Consider the following 20094-nt stretch of genomic DNA (forward strand, 5'->3'; position numbering starts at 1 on the left):
CAGTTTCCAAAACATTTTGGATTCATCCTTTCTCGTCTGAGGTCCTGACATTCAATTTCTACCTACCTCATTTTTACACAGTTGGCATAATAAAACAATGTTAATATGGTATTTTAAATAATGCATAAACTTTTACACTCACCCGCCCGGATTGCAATTTATAACTTCCAGACTGCAATCTGTAACTCCTCCGTTCCCAATTCCCCACTTTCATCATCCCATAAGATAGACACACACACACACACACGAAAAACCTTAACGTTACAGAATCTCACAGATTTACATCAACATAAAGTGCTCAAGAAGACAGAAAAACGGAAAGGCACAGCAGAACACACAAAGCACCACCAACAACCGTCACATCTAATTGCATGCACAGAAGCGAAAAGAATGTATTAGAAATCATCATAATGAATGTGAAGGAATGTTCTGTGGCCATGTAGTTCGCATATGGAATACTTCCTTTAGCAAACTGTTCTATTATCATGTTAATCTTTCCACATATATAAAAAAAGAAATGTAAACAATTCTGCTAAGTAATAAACCAAGTATATTATTTTTCTCTGGTATTTTATTATTACTTAACGGGAATATAGATATAATTTCTTTCTCTGAAATAATTTAAATAATAATAATAATAAACAACTTTCTTACTATCTAAAGAAAACAATTTCGTGCGTTGACGAGGAAAAGTTAATGCAAAAAACAAACTCACTTTTCTCTATATTAGTTATTTTCTCTCTTCAGGTGTAATTGCTAATATATTTTGTTTATTTATCAACTGCGCATATATCACCGTATATTCAGCTGCGTTCTGGTCATCGCTGTGACCCATTCACAAACTTACTACGTACTCTTTGTTTTAACGAAATGAGGTGAAATGCAATCTTTCAGTTTTACGTCCCATGGTTATGCCAGCTAGGCAAAAGGAGATGGTGATGACGCTCATGAAAATGTATATGTAATATAGCAACCAAGAAGATGGGCCTCTCTAGAAACTTCTTCGGGCGCCCCTGGACGGTGCTGAGAAAAGAATAAAATGGTGTAATGAAAAAGTGGGAGGAAAGAGAACGCTGAGAAAACCTACGTACACGGTGTTTGTCCACCACAAAGCTCACTTGACGCGAGCTGGGATCGAACCAAGAATCCCATGCACCAGAGGTGAACGCTCTACCACTGAGCCACCGCGGCCCCTCCAGTTTAATCGAGTCTCTGTTACCCGCGTTGTCAGTCTAACTGAATTAAAGATGAAATAAGTTTATTCTATTACCTTATCATTCTAAATAAATCATTCCCATTAGTCTTACTTTGAAAATCTGAAGTTCAACACTAACAACAGTACAAAACATCACAATTCAATCTCATCTCTCATTTCTACTGAGCTACCGAGCCCAATTTATGTAGACCAATTTCAATAATTAGTAAAAAAAATAATCTGGAAAGAATTTGGTTAATCGGATATTAAAAAACTGGATGTTAAACCAAGCCTGTCGTTACAAACTTGGCTTGACCGTTTGCACAAAATAAGTAAACTAAGTTTGCTTGTCAAACCAGACGTTATCAACAATAAATATTGTTTATCATCTCTTAACTGTGATTTCATTATACTACCCCAACTGTTCTCATGTGCGATATGGGTATTATGACCACATATGTCCAACTGAAGAGCCTGGCTCTAATGCTCGAGTTCTATAAGTTGTTATCAAGCTGGAGCTCGAGTCTCATTGAAGACGGTGAGCCTAGTTTGGTTAGTGCCTTACTGATCAAGCGTAAGCCTTACTGAAAAGAGAAAGCATGACCTCAAGAGAGTGCAAGCATCACTGAGAATAGTGAGCCCCCACCCCGGATGAGCTTACATGAGCCACAATTTCAAAATGGCTCTCTCAACAGAATAAATTAGATTATTGTACCTGAAATTTCCCATGTGGTCCTCTCTGCATTACATATTATATGCTTCTCCATCTTTGAGTATTTAATCGTAAAAACGTGATTGAAGAATGAAACTTTGTGCAGTTGCGACTGAGTGCTAGATTCATGATCGGTTACAATTTGGTAGTTGTAATTTGCAACAAAGTCTAAAAGCTCGATCAAAATATAAAAGCTTCTTCATGTATTAAAACAGAACTTTCTAAAGCAACAACACTTCTAATTCGATAAGCAGAACTTTATACAAAATTACAATACCTGGGAGATTCCGGAAAAACAGCCATAGATATAACCTAGGACGGAAAAGAGTGGTAATACGGGCCTGACGATCACAGAACTTAGCTTCAAAATTAACGTACAGGATGGTATTTACAGGGTATTTAATGAGTTTCATTTCCAAAATTCCAGTATATTCAGTATAACTATCAGCAAAATTCCTGTACCTAATACAATGATTTTTTAAAGTTCTTTAGGAATAATCACACTTGATGATTTCAGGTTTGTAATTGTTTTACCATCAAAAGGATATTTTAGTTTCAATAAATTTAGTTAACCTTGATATTTTTACAATACAATTGTTTTTTAACATTTTTAAAGGACATCCTAACTCCCCTCACAGCACTCCACTCCACCCATTGCTTTAAATGTCTAATTACAAAATGTATACAACTCTTGCTTTGGAAAAATTTACAATCTCAATGGATACAAAATTGTTTTTAAGACTATTAAAGCAATTACAAAAAAGTATTCTTGACAAATTACAAGTTTCATGGGTTTTCCAGTATGTAGATCAAAATTCCAGTATATTTCCAGTATTTCCATATAAGTAGACACCCTGATTTATCAACAAACCGTGAAAAGATTTATTAAAACCGCGTTAACATTGTTTTCTACTATTACACACACGAAATTGAAACTTGATGTAAGAAACAGAGGTAAAATAATATGCCTTCCTTTTTTCTTTCAGTTCACTGTTTTTTCTCTTTTTGTAAGCATCCCTTGCTTTATTTAGCTGTGTATAGATTTCATCGCTGACGTCTTAAGTCTGCTACCAGAAAGCAGACGTCTGCCAGCCCTAAAATGCTTCTTCCCACTAATGGTGTTCAATCAAGTCCTTGAACTTCAAGATAGAGACTTTAAAATTATACCCTTGTTTGCCTTTTCCACAAGCTGTTTGTCGTGATAATGGACTGTCATGTCAAAACCTGTACTCTTTCCAGGTGTTTCAGACATGAATCACAGCTTCTGAACTATTAAATGAACAGCTGGAACTGAACCTAATTTTGTTTAACGGGTGCAGAAATAGCCTTCTTACGATACAAGAAATTACTATAATTTCTCATTACCGCGACATTTACAACTATATTTTATATTTATTACCCGAATTCTCCAAGAACGCCGTGATTCCTAAGTTGTTGAAATATTGCATATAAATAACGATGAAAAGCGTCTTAAGAATTATGAATATTGGGCGACTCAAGCATCTTATAATACAATTACGACTCACAAATCTTAGTTTGAACTCAGCTAGCTAGGAATTTGTCCAGACTGAAGTGATCATACACAGTACACTGATTGTTGTTTTTATAGCAAGAAGTTCTTTAACTATAACCGAATTGAGTTGGCATTACTCTCTGAATTAACTCTTGCAAATTTTACTTGCGTTTTATTAGCTAGAGCTTAATCAACTTATATACAGTAAAAAAAAAATTTTAAAAAATCTGGTCCATCCACCATACTTTAAATCATATTACGGAAACCGTACATAGCAAATTCTGATGCTTTATCTTTAAGTACAGCTGTCGTTTGGCCAAAGAACATTTATATTTGTTTGACTTAATTTCGACTAGGTAAGAAGGCAAGGCTTTTCAAAGAGTGGGTGGCCACTTTTTTAAACAAGACTGTAGCTCTCCAAACTCTTCATTTTCTATAGTTAACATTATTCCAGTTAGTACAGTACAATAACATTAAAACAGGGTTTTCTGCAAAACTGCATGGCCCCTATTTTCCTTTTCTAGACTCTTCCAAAATAACCTGCTCAGAAACACAAACTTAATCTCAGTCACAAGGATATGGAAGAATCTGCAAATAGAACTGTCAGCTAAATTTTGATAGTATGAGATAACTTTCTCAGAACAGCAGCCGCTGTTGAAAGAGAGGACATAATGATTGTTTTATTACTAATCACCGTAATAGAATGGACTCATGCCCAGACCAATGCACATGAAATTAAAATTTTGCGTAAGGCCGTCGACGGATGCAAGCTAAGTATTTTCATTTGAACCTGGGTTTGATAAGATTTGCTATCTCTGTCCATGTGGTCTACCGTAAAAGGTATAGGTCCCCATTCTAACCTAGGATATTCAGTTGGTAAGTAATGATAGGCTTCGGATTCTTAGGTTTGATCGTATTTTATTCCTGTATAGTTAAAAGAATGTAGTGCTTTACATTTCAAGTTGCTATGAGCAAAAATATAATACTTTTATAGGATCTAAAATGTCCTAATTCGGGGGTTAGGGACTGTAATATCCTAAATTAACATTTAGAATCTATAACGTTCTAAATTGCCGTTTATAGTTATTCTTAACTTTTAAAGCGCTCTACTATCCTAACATTAATGTGCATGTGTATCTATCTGTCATTAGCTTTTCGCACAGAAAGGAGTATTCTAGAACTACCAAATTTTGTACACAAGTAGATCTTCGCCAAATCTAAGAATGTACCAAATCATTTTTCGATTTTCAATTCGGTGGTGGTAGTCAGATTTAGCAGCGTAAAAATGTACGCGAAAAAGTATGTACATTTCTCAGATTATGATGCCTTACGTATATGCAACCCGTATTGCATCATAGTTGAACGGGCTTATATAACAATAAGGATAAATCTTGAGGAACAAAGTAAGGACATTTCCTTCTGAGCCAGGACCCGACAACTACGGCTGCTTACTAGGGATGGCCACATTTTCCGGAAACTGGAAAATTGAAAACGGAAAATTTTCCCGAAAAGCGAAAGACGGAAAATGTTCCAGTTCAAGACATCTCACGTATTTCCAACTCTAGGTGCTTTCACTAAATCGATATTATCTATATATATTAGGCCTACCTATAGGTTTAATTATTAAAAGTGTATAGCTGCTAAATAATCCATTTTTATGTTTGGGCTATAAATAGTTCAAATCCGCTACTTTTAAAGCATAACCTGGGGAGCAAGAAATGATGGGGGGTGACATTTTAAAATTGTCGGAAAGATCGACATTAGTGCTGAATTCATAATTTTTGGATCGCTGAGATGAATAGTGACAGTTTTCATGAAGTTCAAATTTATACCTGGGGTGGATGGGAGGTGTGAGCTTCGAAAAGTAATCGAAAATGATCAATATTAATGTCGAATCCATAGTTTTCAGGGACGCTAAGATGAATTGTGGCACTGTCGGTACTGTTTAAGAAGAAGAAAGTGTGAAGGTCCCTTTTGAGTTTAAGCAATTTGAACTCATACACTAAAAAACAGGTTATTCGTCATCCAAACTGTAGGTGAGAGTATAGTGTTTTTTTTTTTTAAATGTGTTTTACAAACATAACATTTCAACACTTTTAGCAGCACAATGCTATAGGCGCGCGAGAGAGAAATTTCCAGTGTTTTTTTTTTTAAAACATATTCTTAAACTTTTACAAAGATTTTGTTATTTACTTACAATTTTAATTTGTTCTGTCTATATTTATTTATTATATTGCAAGTACACAACTTTGTAAACCCATGAACTTCAAAAGTAGGCCTATATTTCGGCCTGCGGTGGCTCATTTGTAAAGCGCTCACCTTCGGTGCATGGGATTCCCGGTTCGATTCCTGCTCCTATCATGTGGGCATTGTGAGGTACAAACAACGTGTGTATGGGTTTTCTCGGGGTTCTCCCGTTACCTCCCATCTTTTTCATACCAAAAATCATTCCATCATCATTCGTCAGCTTGAGTCAATGAGTCAAAGTTGCGGAAAGAACTTTAAATTCGAATTGTAAACTATATTCAATATAAGTGAATAATACCAAAGTGAACATAAGATACAGACATAAATGGAAACAGCAGTCTGACCCAAAGTTGCCTGAAAGCACTTTCAAGCCTCTCTTTACTTTTACCATACCACTGTTACCACATTGTTCTTCCAGAGGAAGATAATGTAGCTATAACACACTATTTCTTTCGTCAGCTCACTGACAACAAATTAAGGAATAAACTAAATGTTTGCGTTACGTACAGGAAAATGCCTTCTATATATACATATATATAAAAACTATCGATCGCTGCGCCTCGACTCTGCTATTGGAGAAACGAATACATAGTCTAGTTTATATTAATAGCCACTAGATGTCAGTTGTCTTCTGTTTTGCTTGGTAACCGTCATGTGTTTAAAATGGCTACTCCGCAGCAGGAATCATTTTGTTCACGAGTTTGCGAAGTGCAATTCCGTGATTACAGTGCAAAGACAGGTTGAGGTACCAAATTGATCCTCTGAATGGGTGGAACATTCGCAGATGGTATCGACAGTTTGTTGATACAGGATGTGTATGTAAAGGAAAGAGTCCTGGCCGCCCTCGAGTTTCTGAAGAAAATGTTGCACGAATTCAAACTGCTTCCCAACGTACTCCTTCAAAATCAACTCGTCGTGCCCGTCAGGAGTTACAAGTGCCGACAATAACAATTTGGCGTGTTTTGAGACGTTGGTTGGTTATGAAGCCGTACAAGTTACTGCTGTTACAAGCTCTGCGCCGATGACAAACGCAAACGTGTGGCATTTTGTAACGAGATTCTGGATGCTATTGACAATGATAACACTTTTGCACACCGCATCGTGTTAAGTGATGAAGCGACTTTCCGTTTTAGTAGTCAGGTAAACAAACAAAATGTTCGAAGTTGGGGCCTACAGAACCCACATGCAATCATTGAACATGTACGAGATTCGCCCAAAGTCAATGTGTTTCGTGCGATATTCCGATCATCTGTTTACGGCCCATTCTTCTTTTATAAAAGACGTTAACAGTCAGCAGTAACTCGCTATGTTAAAAACTGGTTGTTTCCGGGGCTGCACAAACACAACTTCATTTTTCAACAAGACGGGTCACTCCCTCACTGGAGTCGCCAAGTGCGCAAATATCTGAATGAAACTCTACCGAACCGTTGGATTGGTCGTCAAGGAGCTGGCGACTTAACATGTCTCAGCTGGCCTCCACGGTCACCGGATTTGAACTCTGTGACTTCTTTTTGTGGGGTTTCGTTAAAAACAACGTTTATGTACCACCACTCCCACATAACCTGGAAGAGTTGAAGAAGCGGATCCGTACTGCCATAACATCAGTGACGCCGGACATGATTGCCCGAGTATGGGAGGGATTTGAGTATCGATGTGATATTGTTCGTGTGGCTGTCGGAGGACATATTGAACATCTGTAATTTGAACTTTGAACTGTAATTTGAACTTGAGAAGTTAATAAATGTGTGTGTAAAATTTCATATTCGTGTGTCTTAAAGTTTAATAAATATATGCATTAGAAACAGGGTATATATATATATATAACGTACTAGTTCCTAAATAATGTCTTGACCCAGCCACGGTAGGTCCCATAGTTTTGGAGCGAAGGACCTTTTAAGTTTATTTTTTCACGTCACCGGCTGCCTATAACTCCGAAAGAAAGCATTTGTGCACCCAGGTTGGTCTATACTTTTTGTCTTGTCTTGATGTTAGGAATCACCTCCCAAACGTTGTCGGTGTTGTTTTGAAACACCCTGTAGATAAGGACAAATGACTAGCAAAATGAGCAATCGCAACAATTTTTTAGAAACAAACCTTTATTTCTCTAAATCTGCCTACTTCATATAGCACATCCCTTGTCTACAGTTAAGATTGCAAGTATCTTTCTGGCTCTGGAAAAGTTTTCTATAACTAAAAATTCATTACCCTGTCTTTACGTAGTAACGGTGTTTAATTAGGTTTTCGTCACAGATCATTTAGCTTTGAATGACTTTGATGTCATCACCTGCCACAACGACTTCATCGTGTGATGCCGTTAGTATTCACAACTGGGCCATTGTTCTCTTCTTGCCAACACAGAAATTTCATCGAAACACGTTCCTCATTCAGTTTTTTTTTTTTTTTTTTAATTGATGAAAAGGGGCGTGAACTTCCATAAATATTTCATTAATAGATAGACTACTCATTCATTATTTGCCCCATATAGTCTTTGGTGACCTCCCTATACTTTTCACTGTTCCTACAACATGGATTTTGCCTGGTCTATACGCCAAAGCAGCACTCTAGATCTTTACCGTAGCAGGATACTTTAAGTGTTGAACGAAAGGCATTGTAGTCTTTTTTTTTTTTTTTTAACGAAGAAACGGACTGTCTTGTCTATTTTCACAAGTTTTCTGTGTTGCACAATTGTAGAAACGCACTGCTAGCTAATTTTATATATTTACTCCTCCTAATTTTGATAGTAGCCACTCTTCAATCTTCCTTTAAGCGATCTTCAACTTTGGAGACTAGTTTTCCCATTATCAAAACAGTGTACAATGCCTTTAGAGCATCTTGAGACAAAACAGAAAGAACAAATTAACATAATTCTTAATGTGAAATAACGTCAATAGATATAAAAGATACACTAATTACGTAATATAATAGCATACATTTTCAAAATCAACTGTCATTTGCTTCATGAGCATTTAGAACAGATCTCATGAAGTACAAACGAAACATACGAAACACTAGTCACACTCTAACAAATCTTCGTCGTCAAAAGTCTATTTTCCGATAATTTGTCCACGTCTGTACATACACATGAATCGTTCGAACATTTTAATAGAAAGGATATATCTGCACAAAGAGAAAGAACTGGTCGTTGACAAACAGACAGGTAAGAGATCCCTTCGTTACTGAAGAACAACAAACTCAATTGTCGTAATTCATTCATTGAAAATTTATCTGGCTCCTTTATGGCTGATAAATTTTTTCTTTTCTTTTTTTTAATAGAATTATAATAATATTCGGCCTTACATCCATTTTATACTCAAATGTCGCTAAGTCATGGGTTAAAAATTCATACAATATTACAGATTTAAAAAAAAAAAAAAAAAAAAAAAAAAAAAAAAAAAAACAGCTCGGGAGAAGATCCTGTCTCAGGCAGTCTTCGCTTCAGAAAATAAAAGATCCTCTGGGAAAGGCTATGTTACGGGCTGAAACGTTACACACTGCTTTTTTCGTTATTATTGTTGTTATTATTATTTAATATAACGTATCATAAAATTTTAACTCCTGACTCTTACTTCGAGCTTTGATGAATATGTCACGGAATAGTATTGGAAATATGTCCATTGGCAAAGAAAAATCCAGAAGCTTTATTACTTCACTTCAATACGGGTATCAACAGTGGGAAAACTAAACTCATGCAAACGGCTATTCTAAAGAGCGTATTTCATTGTTTTTACCAGATTAACAGCAATCGTTGTGCTTGCGTTCTTTAAATCATCAATCTCGTGTTCTATCGAGGTATCATCTCTCGGAACGTTATAGCGAAGTTTTCTCGAAAGTATTATACAGGATGTAACTTATTTTGGTGTATCCTGTCAAGATGATAAGCAAAAAAAAAAAAAAAAAAAAAGTCATATGAACATATAGTATATTGAGCATATTGGCACATTTAGTGACGGCCGAAAACGTGAAAAACAGTAAGTTCGAAGCGTTAGACATCAAAAATCAAAGCTTGTAGATGGCAATCAAGAAAGTCTGAAAGTGACGCTGGTGTTCAAGATGCTACAGTACAGAACCATGGTCATTGTGCTGTGAGTGCTGAAGAAGACAAGTGACAGTGCACGATTAAAACATGGCGCATTACTCAAACCGCGAACAGGCTGATATGCTATTTATGTACGAGTCTATCAGGAGTGTTCTCCTAACAGACGCCAACCATTATATAGGATATTTGCAGCAATATATCGGGGCCTGTGTGACACAGGAACCGTACTATCTGACCATCTGAATGCTGGTCAACCCCGTATTGTATGGACGAACGTGTGTTAGAAGCTGTGGATAATGACCCAGTTAGGAGTAAAAGGGAACTTAATACGTGATATACACGTTAGTCATATGATTGTATGGCGTGTGTTACATGAAAGTGCAATATGCCTAGTTCCCTCGCGAGTTTACCTGTAATACCATAAAAACAGACAAAAAAGAGAAAAGATCACTACTTTAAAAAAAAATCACAAAATAGGAGTATTATTAGGCTCCCAGGGAACGCTGTCTCATAAATTTCCGACGCCTGGGGAGAGTTAAATTGCGAAACAATGATGTAAGTAGGAGCTCCATTTTCACCAGTAACCAGTGCTCTAGCATTTGGTGCGATAGTAATCGGCCCGACCGTTCCAACCATAAGATAATAAATTATGGATACCAGAAATAGTAAATTTGTTACTTTTTCTGAAGGGCCTAACTTCCTTCCTATGAAGCGAATTCTGTGACAACTGACCCATTTGCTTCACCCACGGAACTACTCTACTCCAAGAACACGTTCTGCTGACCTCTATATAACAAGAGTGCAATTACTGCATATGCCACACACAGTTATAGTTCGGTACACTGTCTCGGAAATCAAAATGAAACAGCTATTCGGGAGTGGGGAAGAACAGTGTAGATGGAATTTCAACGAACGCGTGGGATAACTCGAAAATTCTTTTCAAGGGAAGTGAAAAACGTTTTGAACGATATTACTATACCAAATCAATATAAATGGCTTCAATGCAACCCTACTCAAACGCAGAAATCAAACCACTTTCATCCAAATTACAAGGATCTATTCAATTAATCAATAAATAAATAAAACTTTCATACTTCAAAATGCACCTACTTAATGAAGTACACGGTGTGTTTTTGCAACAGTGTGATTTATTGAAGCCGCGGGCTCAGCGGTCCCTGGTTCCCAGAGTGAATTTTGAGATGGACAAACACTGTATGCCTGGTGTTCTTGCAGTTTTCCCATTTCCTCCCACCACATGAAAAAATAAATATGAATCAGTAGACTTCCAATATATACTATCCATAAGTATGGCAAGTCTTATATAGAACGGTTATGTCCGTCCATCTGTCTGTCAATAGGCATCTGAGCGAAAGATTGCGAGAAATGGTGATTTGGAATCGATTCAGCGCCCTAAAAATAGTTTCATCTCCTCCCTTAAACATAAAATGCATTTTGATGCCAACTGGCATCATAGTGAATCAATAACAATAATAATGATATTCTTAAAATGTGTATATTAGCGAATAACGCACGCCGATGTCATGTGGTTTTAATGGAGTTAAGCTTTCTATCACACAGTTTTCGTCTAGTGGCATAGGTCGGACAGAGCGCGTCAGAAAGCATATAGTAAGCACAAAACGTGCGCGTTTGTTACTTGTAAATTTTTTCACAAAATCGCTTTCTCTCTCTCTCTCTCTCTCAACATTAAAAAAAAATCATTGTTTCACAGTCTTCCATACCACATGGTTTCTGCTGATATTGACACTAAACTCTGTTTTCACTAGTGTAATACAACCATGACATCTATCCTGTAACTTGAAATCTCAAAAGTAAAAACATTTTTTAAAAATCATATAATTGGATCCTTATTTATACTTATCTACGTAATGCATAAAGAAGGAAAGAAAGAAGAAAAATAATTTCAACACGGCCAAAATTCGTGCAATAAAGGGTTAAGCCACTATTTAAACAAAAAAAGAAAGTACAAATCAAGCCTTTCCTGTTTGATTATAAGTACAAACAGCAAGAAGAGGTTGTCTGGAATCGATTCAGCGTCCTAAGAATATATTCCATGTTCTCCCATCTCTCTCTCCACAAAAACCGGAAGTGATATAAAAACATAAGCTCTTCTCGTTTTCAATTTTGATTTTGATAAAGCAAAAACGATCATACATGACGAGAAATGGCTTTTAAACATGAATCTAGCATACCCAGAATAAGTGCAATGGGCTACCTAACCTAACCGAACCGAACCGAACGGGTGAATTTCCATCGCTTCGATTTGAATAGGGGACTAAAATTTCGACCTTTAGCCCCTATTCAAATCGAAGCAATGGAAATTCACTCGTTCGGTTTCAATACTGGTCTTCACAATGAAAATACTGTAAAAGATAAACAGTTATCTAATATGGATTCAATATAGCAAGAATCGATGCCACCTACGACTTTATTCCTCTATTATAAAGGTATGTGGTAGAAATCATATTACAATGTTCGGCTCCAACACTGATTTCCATAGAGCGAAAACAGGAACAGGAGGCGACAATCGGTTTTCAATATGGATTCAGGACCCTAAGAATAACATCTCAGTTGTTATTCCTCTATGAAACCAGAAATTAAAACTAGTACAACTTAAGGCTCCAATACTGATTTCTATGCAGCAAAAATTGTAAGGGATACCGAGGATTAAGAAAGAAAAAAAAAAAAATGTTCAGCATCCGACGAATACATTCCATCTGTGACGTAATCCCTCTATTGCAGGCCGAAGTTAGATAATCGGTACTTCCAATTGTTTCAGAATTGAATTCGCATAGTTGGGAGACCTACTGTAATTTCATAGCATGAAATGAAATTTATTTGTTAAATAGTAACTTCTAAAATGGATTCTTCACAAGTCATACAAGCACAAACCACTAAATCGAACCATGAAACACATCATACAACCATGATCCGTTTTCGGTTCTCTCTCAACTTTTTACAATTCATAAACAATTTTAGAACACAATCACGACGAACAAATATTTCTGTAGTATGTTGGTACCAAGCAGAGACACGAAATTCCAGAATTTAATGTGCTAGCGAAAGCACAAGCATAATGTTCATGCGATAAATATTTTCTCTGAGCACCATGATGCAATAAATCTGTCAATAAAATGAATCGTTCATTTTCTCTGTTTCTTTTTTGCTTTCTTCGTGTACGCTCGTATGTGTTTGCATATTTTTCATCTACCTATAAATAAACGACATACTGCGCGTAATTCATGTGCACTTCATTGCGCGTCTAAATAATACACAATGTAATCAAGCTATATTCATGTTTTACCAGTCACAATTATCTTTCATTTCGATAATGTTCTGAGGGTATAGCGTTCCTTTCCTATTATCAAAACCCCTCATCCTCCTCTACTTATTAGGATCACGCCAGTATGACTTAATTATTAGTTACTCCACGCGATAATTCTTGAACGAAAGCTAATTTCTGAATCCTGCTTTCTTGCAATGGTGATTAAACGATATCTCAAATATCCCAAATTTGAGTTTATTTTCCTCATGACTCCATGGACGGATACGTTTAAAAATAGTTTCATTGGATTCCGAATTCTTAATTTAGTATAAAATACGTAATTAGAAATTTACCCACGGGTGGACACCTTTCACTAGTGCCATAATACTATTCTACCGAGGGTAGAACTCAGAACCACATGAACAACAGACACATACAATAACCACTAAACCAATAGGAAAGGCTAAGTGTTGACGGAATTTCTAGAGAAGTTCGGACTGCAACAAAAAAAAAAGTAAAAAACATGAAAACTCAGCAATGTTGCTTCTTATCAATATTATACGAGGAGCAGTCAAAAAGAATTTCGTTCTAACTATTTATTACCACAATATGGATACACATTCACTTAACTGCCTTCAAAATAGGCTCCTTGAGAACACCGCTCCTACCATTGCAGGAAACAACGCTGAAAGCCCTGTTTAAGTATGTTACGGAGTTTAGCACTCATGTTGGTTAGAATGTCTTCTAAGGTGGTGGCAAAACGGTTACCTTTGAGACAACTTTTTGATCTTGGTGCTAAATCCGGTGAAAGACGCTGGTAGAGGAGGATTTCTGGCTCTTCTCCAAGATTAAAAAAGGTCTCAAAGGTAACCGTTCTAGCACTGTAGGACACATTCAAACCGACACGACGGCTAAACTTCGGAACATACCAAAACAAGGCTTTCAGCGTTGTTTCCAGCAATGGCAGGAGCGGTAGATCAAGTGTATGTTCTCAAGGAGCCTATTTGGAAGGCGATTAAGTGAAGTGTATCTATATCGCGATAAAAAAAATGTAATTAATTTTTAGATTATTTAAGAAAGATATGAGCCAAACAGGTACTTGCCTGTGCAAAATCTACTGTATGAAGAGTTTGATTTTGAAAAATAATTAGTGTTGCAAACGAAACGAGAAGTGCATTTTCAACTTCGAAACGAGACGAAAAGCTTTTCTAATCTTGTAGGCAACACTATTTCACCAAGTCCTAGATCTTAAACTCCATATAATGTAACATGATTTATAATATAAAAGCTATAAATTGACCGTACAAACATAATATAAATCATTCAATTTTAAATATCATGGTTACGCCAGCTAGGCTGAACGAGACTGTGATGACGACAATAATTGGGAAAGTGTAACGAGAGAAGTGAGAAAAAAAGGGAGAACCCCAAGTAAATCCATGCACATGATATTTGTCCACCACACTTCCTAATTGGCGCGAGTTCGGATCGAACCAGGGATCCCACACACTCTGAGCCACTACGCAACCTGTATGAACATAATGAAGATTCAAGGTTTAAAGATATGCAAGTCATTACAATATACTCCAACAATATAGCTTCACTGTTGTTATATCACACCCTTCATGGACTCCTCGTGTCACGGAAAGATTTTGATAATTTGTGAATGAAATTAAGAGAAAACCACGGCATACGTTTTGTACATAATTTAGAAAACGAGAAAATTCTTCGAGGATCGAAACGAGAAAACTTTATTTCTAGTGTCTTTTCCAGTAAGCAACATTAGAAATAGTTACCGTATAAATTTTGTTACAAAACGTTATAACTGAGTAGAATTTCTCCCTTTTTAGGTCAGGAAAATTGAAATATAAAACTTAAATATAAAACTTAGTGTTATTTACATCTCATACATATATTTGGAAATGATTTCGCTGAAACAAATTCATTAACAGTAAATAGTAATGTATCGCGCATTCTATAGCAAAGAGAAAATATACTTACAAGCTAGTGACTACTTTTTCAGTTAGTTAACAAATGCTGTCAAGACCTGGACGAATGTTGAGATTAATAATACATATTGTTTGGCTTAGCAAAAATAAAAAGCAAAGGTACCGTATTATTGTTGGATTCCCAGTAGATACAAACTAACGTCATAAATCAAGTAACTGCAGATAACATAGGTTAGAAGTATTTCTGAGCAGAACTTACATTTTTTTGAAATGAACACTTGTAATAGCGGAAACACATTGCACATAACAAATAGAGTGGCAAAATATCTGTTATTCACACCAATTCATCTCTCGGTCCACAATGTCTATAGCACGGCCAACAAGAGATGGTCTCTGACGTTTCTTCCCATATGCGGAGGGACAATGCAGCCATAAATACACCGAAAAGAGCCTTGATACGTAATGACATGGTTAACGCAAGCTGCCAGAGACCTAGTCTTGCTGGCTCCTCTATAAAATAATGAAAAAAGTCTTCCTACCGAGATACTACTTATAACACGAGTAGTTAAATTACAAAAAACCTCAAATAATAGTGACGATTTTGCTTCAAAATACAATACATTCAGCTTAATGGAACCACTATTAGCAGCTTACTAAGGATCAAAATCCACTGAACGAATATGATCCTAAAGAATACCCTTTCTGACTAACTTATGTCTATAATGTCCATTTTTTAAGTACCTATTCCGTTACTTTTCAAGACTGAGTCCACAAAAGCATCGACTCAGTCAAAAGAACATACTGTTAGAAAACAACATACACAGATTTAACAATTGCGCTGCGACTTAAAATCACATGAGGCAACAGAATTCCCAATCAGTATCTCTAAAAATAAACGCCTATTCGTCAAAATGACATATTAATTAATTGGAATTTAATGTCATTTTTCACAGTAACGTTATATGAGACATGACCGCACCTGCCTCAGTTGCCACTGCACTGCATTCTCGTTTCCCTTGATTCACTTTTTGGACGAAAATCAGAGTTGTATTTAATCTTTAGTAAAGTTAAGTACCGTAATGCCTTTCCAAATTAACCTTCATCAGCAACACAAGTATTGCACAACAAACACACTCATTAATCCGTTAGCATAACGAAGGAGAAGTAACGTTTCCATTCTCTATGAAAATGGTATGTTTTAATAATTTTACCTCAATTGAAACTCAATTAGAAAAAAAAAGTGATCGTTATCTATCTTTTCAAATAATATCACTTGTTCTAAAAAGGCATCGTGATCTATCCAATACTCAGATGTGATCGACTGTTTGGCCAGCTCTGCTCATGTACTTGCAGCACTGGAATCCCAACTACAATGAGTTAGGGGTGTCTACTACAGCGGAATTAAATTACCGCTAATTTTAGAGTTTTTCTGTAATATCTTCGAAACAAATAAAAACATTCGAAAAGCAGAAACGTAGTGAACTAGACAATACGACTTTGCATGTGATACCTTTATTACAACTCACCTATTCGTTTTTGGTATGCCGCTATTTCGATCCGAGCTCGCGCCAAGTGGACAGTGTAGTGAATAAATACCTCCAAAAAATGATAAATCTATCTACAGTTGCAAATCGAAAGTAGATAGATCAATTGTAATAACGGTATCACATGCAAAATCGCATTGTCTAGTTCACTACGTTTCTGCTTTTCGAATATTTTTATTTGTTTTGAAGATATTACAGAAAAATTCTAAAATTAGCGGTAGTTTAATTTCGCTGTAGTGAAGACCAAGAAGGGGCATAAAAGTGGAGATATAAAATGTTTGAAAGAAAACACATTGTTATGACAATGAGAGTCAACTGAAGATGCTCCTAATGCTAACAAATTGTGTAGAACTGTCCTCTATGTAATAGAATACACCTTGATTAGGAAATAAGATGTATGACGAAAAGAACTATGATTCCTTCAAAAGTTAAATGGCAACGTTTCTCTGAACCTATATAAAGCCAAAAATACATAATTGCCTACCACAGTGTAATGTGAAAATACCAATTAAATTAAAACTTGTTATACATTTTATTTATCTATGCGAAAGTAAAGATATCCCATTGTACTGGTAAAATTATTTATTTAAGCTGGATAAGTTTCCTTTATGCAGTAAGACTGTATGATACATAAGTCAACAAAATTAACGTAAAACGCGAACCACTTTTCATTATCTTCGTATTCAAGTTGAACCAGGTCTACCGAAATATGTTTTTTTTTTTTTTTTTCGTTTGAAACTACCTGAATCTAAGAAAGAAAGTAAATAAATTACGTACAGAAAATAAACGGCATCACCGCTTTACATATGATATTGCGTGTACCTTACTCAGATCACGTAAGAATCAACATCGTTAATAGACCTTACACTGAAAGCACAGAAATAGCTAAGTAAACCCCCATAGGCATAGTTGAAACAAACAAAAAAAAAAAAAAAAAAAAAAATCATATGCGCTACTCGTTAATTTTGTTCTCCATCGTTTACTCAGGCTCTCACGTCTTCCCGGCTGTAAAGCGTGTCCAGAGAATAGAATGGTTATTTTTCAACGTGAATTGGTAACAACGATAAACCCGTCACGCCAAATCAATGTACTACGTTAAGTGAACGAAATCAAACCTAATCTAACCTATTCATAAAATCAATATATTCTGGCTGAAGAACTGGCGGATATTAACGGAATAAAGTAAAAGAAAAAAGAACAGGAGTATACTCTTTCAGGCCGTTTATTGCGATAAAAGAATGACAGATATAACAGACATAAACCCACTTTCGTCCGATAAATCCTATCTATAGACAGGCTGACTACATTAGTTATAAAATTAATAAAACTCCTAAGTTTACACTTCAGATTTCTACAGTTCTATGTTACATCGGGTTATGTTCAGCAGAAGGGGTCCAGAAGCACGAAAAGAAAAAAAAAGCAAAATTTACAGAAGAAATGGATGATACAAGTACTCCGACGTAACATAATACAACCAATCTAACCTAACCTAATGTAAGCAGAAATACGCGAAAGTCTATCATTTTTTTTTTTTTTTTTTTTGGAAAATTATGCTGGACCCCTACACTAACATAATCTAACGCAGAAATAAGCGAAAGTCCAGCTTCAAATCCACTATTTATTATTTGGAAAATCATGCTGAACCCCTACACTAACATAATTTAACATAAACTAATCTAACCTAATCCAAACTCACCTAATATGAACAGAAATTACCGAAATTGTAGTATTTTTCAGAAACAATTGTTGGGCCCGTTCTGCTAAGCATCAGCCACATCTCCTTCTGGGTTATATAAAACAAAGTGGTCAAAACCGATACACACAAATAAAATGTCAAAAATAAACATTGCAGTTGAAATCCACTAATTGCCTTAGATATACTGCTATCCCTAAACAAATCGACATATTTATGAAATAAAATAACATAGCAATTCATACAGATCTCCCTTTGGGATTATATCAATTAATCATATATTCTAACTACTAGCATAATACCAGTTCTAAATAATCTCCGAACTAATGTGAACAATGTAAACAAAATTTCTAATGAGAGCATACGCACGCTTGATCAGAAGTTTCCGTTATAAAATCATTTTTAAGCGTTCATTATGTTATTGAAGGCGTATTAATCTAAAATAAAATACCAATACTGGCTTCAGAAATTACCATTAATCCACTGTAAACAAACAAAAAGTTACGATATGCACCATGAGGAACGAACCGAACTATTATTCAATTGGCAAATTACACAATTTCTTTTTAAAATCATCAACAGAGAACATAAATACTTACTTAATTAACCATTGGTTACAAAAAGGCCAGCTTCAAATCCACTATTCTTTTAATCCCATTATCATGTGTTTATTGTTTGATTTGAAGTTCATCACACCATGAAGAAATAATATTGGGTGACTTATCTTGAAGTATTTCACGTGATTTCCTCTGTATTAATATTCTTAAGAATCAAATTAACTAGACAGAACATATAAACATCATATTAAACAACTGAAATCACAATAGGCACAACAAAAACATATTTCTGTCACTTCACTTTGCCTCCACATTACTACCCTTCGCAGACTCCGACAAATAAGTTCATGACATTGCCTGATGCTCTGTTCCGCAAATGCTATTATTGGTCCAGCAAGCAGTAAGGGTACAGATGGATCACAGTACATGAACAATACGAACAACCAATCAAAAGTACACTTCTCTGATCAAGAACTGGGTATCTTATCCTGCAACACTGAATAATAAATTGCATCCCTTATGTCTCAAACATTGATAGTACTTAAGGCTAAGCTCTTCAGAGCTCATTCTTGTTTTTATCCAAACTACTCTTGATGAAAGACCTTATTCCGTAAACCCACAGACAACAATTACAATAATTTAACTCAATATTCTCCTTCTATATTGCGATAACCGTCACATAAGTTATAAATAATTTGCGTTTTTTTTCAGGTTCGCTACACAAAGCAAATAATACAACGAATGATTGTATTTGTTATGCTGATTATCGCAAATAAAATGCAGTTTTGAATTGCGTTGACATTAAATACTGGGTATATTCTGTAACGGTTTCGGTCAACTCAAGGAAAATTTATCATTTAGTTTGCGATAATTGGCTTAGCATTTGACTTTGCTTTAAATGCCATAGAATATGATCAAACAAATTAAATCCAACCAAAATTAAGCTAAATAAAGCCAAAGTAATCTGAACTAAAGTAGCCTATCACAAAATACCATAATCTATCCCACTCTAAGCTAATCTCGTGTTACACGATGAGAGCGAAAGCCTTAACACGCTAGACCTATACTGCGGCACGATTAGATATATGAAATCCAACCAAAATTAAACTAAACAAAGCCAAAATAATCTGAACTAAAGTAACTTACCACAAAATACCGTAATCTTATCTATTCTCAGCTAATCTAAACCTTAACCTAACGCTAGACCTACTGTGCCGCACAAAGAATTATTTTTATTTTTTAAAAAACATTTTTTTGTTATTAATTGCTATATGCAGAATTATACGAACAAACTAACGGAATATGGTTCCGATACGGAATGCTGTCCCAATGATATACATACTGGGCACAAGTCCATACCATTCT

The 20094-nt window shown here is 35.6% G+C and overlaps 1 protein-coding gene across 4 annotated transcripts in view; it reads right to left on the bottom strand.

The window, feature by feature from the left end:
• The window catches only part of Ack-like (activated Cdc42 kinase-like), a 190611-nt gene extending 171404 nt beyond the window's left edge, over window positions 1-19207 (bottom strand). The window contains exon 1 of one of the 4 annotated variants that reach the window (XM_081736496.1): window positions 18772-19170. The gene's annotated coding sequence lies outside the window, so the exon portion shown is untranslated. Of the gene's footprint in view, window positions 1-18771 lie in introns of all 4 variants that reach the window. The other 3 variants (XM_081736494.1, XM_081736493.1, XM_081736497.1) reach the window with 3 other exon arrangements.
• Between the last annotated feature and the right edge of the window lie 887 nt (window positions 19208-20094).

Source organism: Thermobia domestica, chromosome 13 (genome assembly GCF_964235325.1).
Source record: "Thermobia domestica chromosome 13, izTheDome1.hap1.1, whole genome shotgun sequence".
In the NCBI taxonomy this organism is placed as follows: domain Eukaryota; kingdom Metazoa; phylum Arthropoda; class Insecta; order Zygentoma; family Lepismatidae; genus Thermobia; species Thermobia domestica.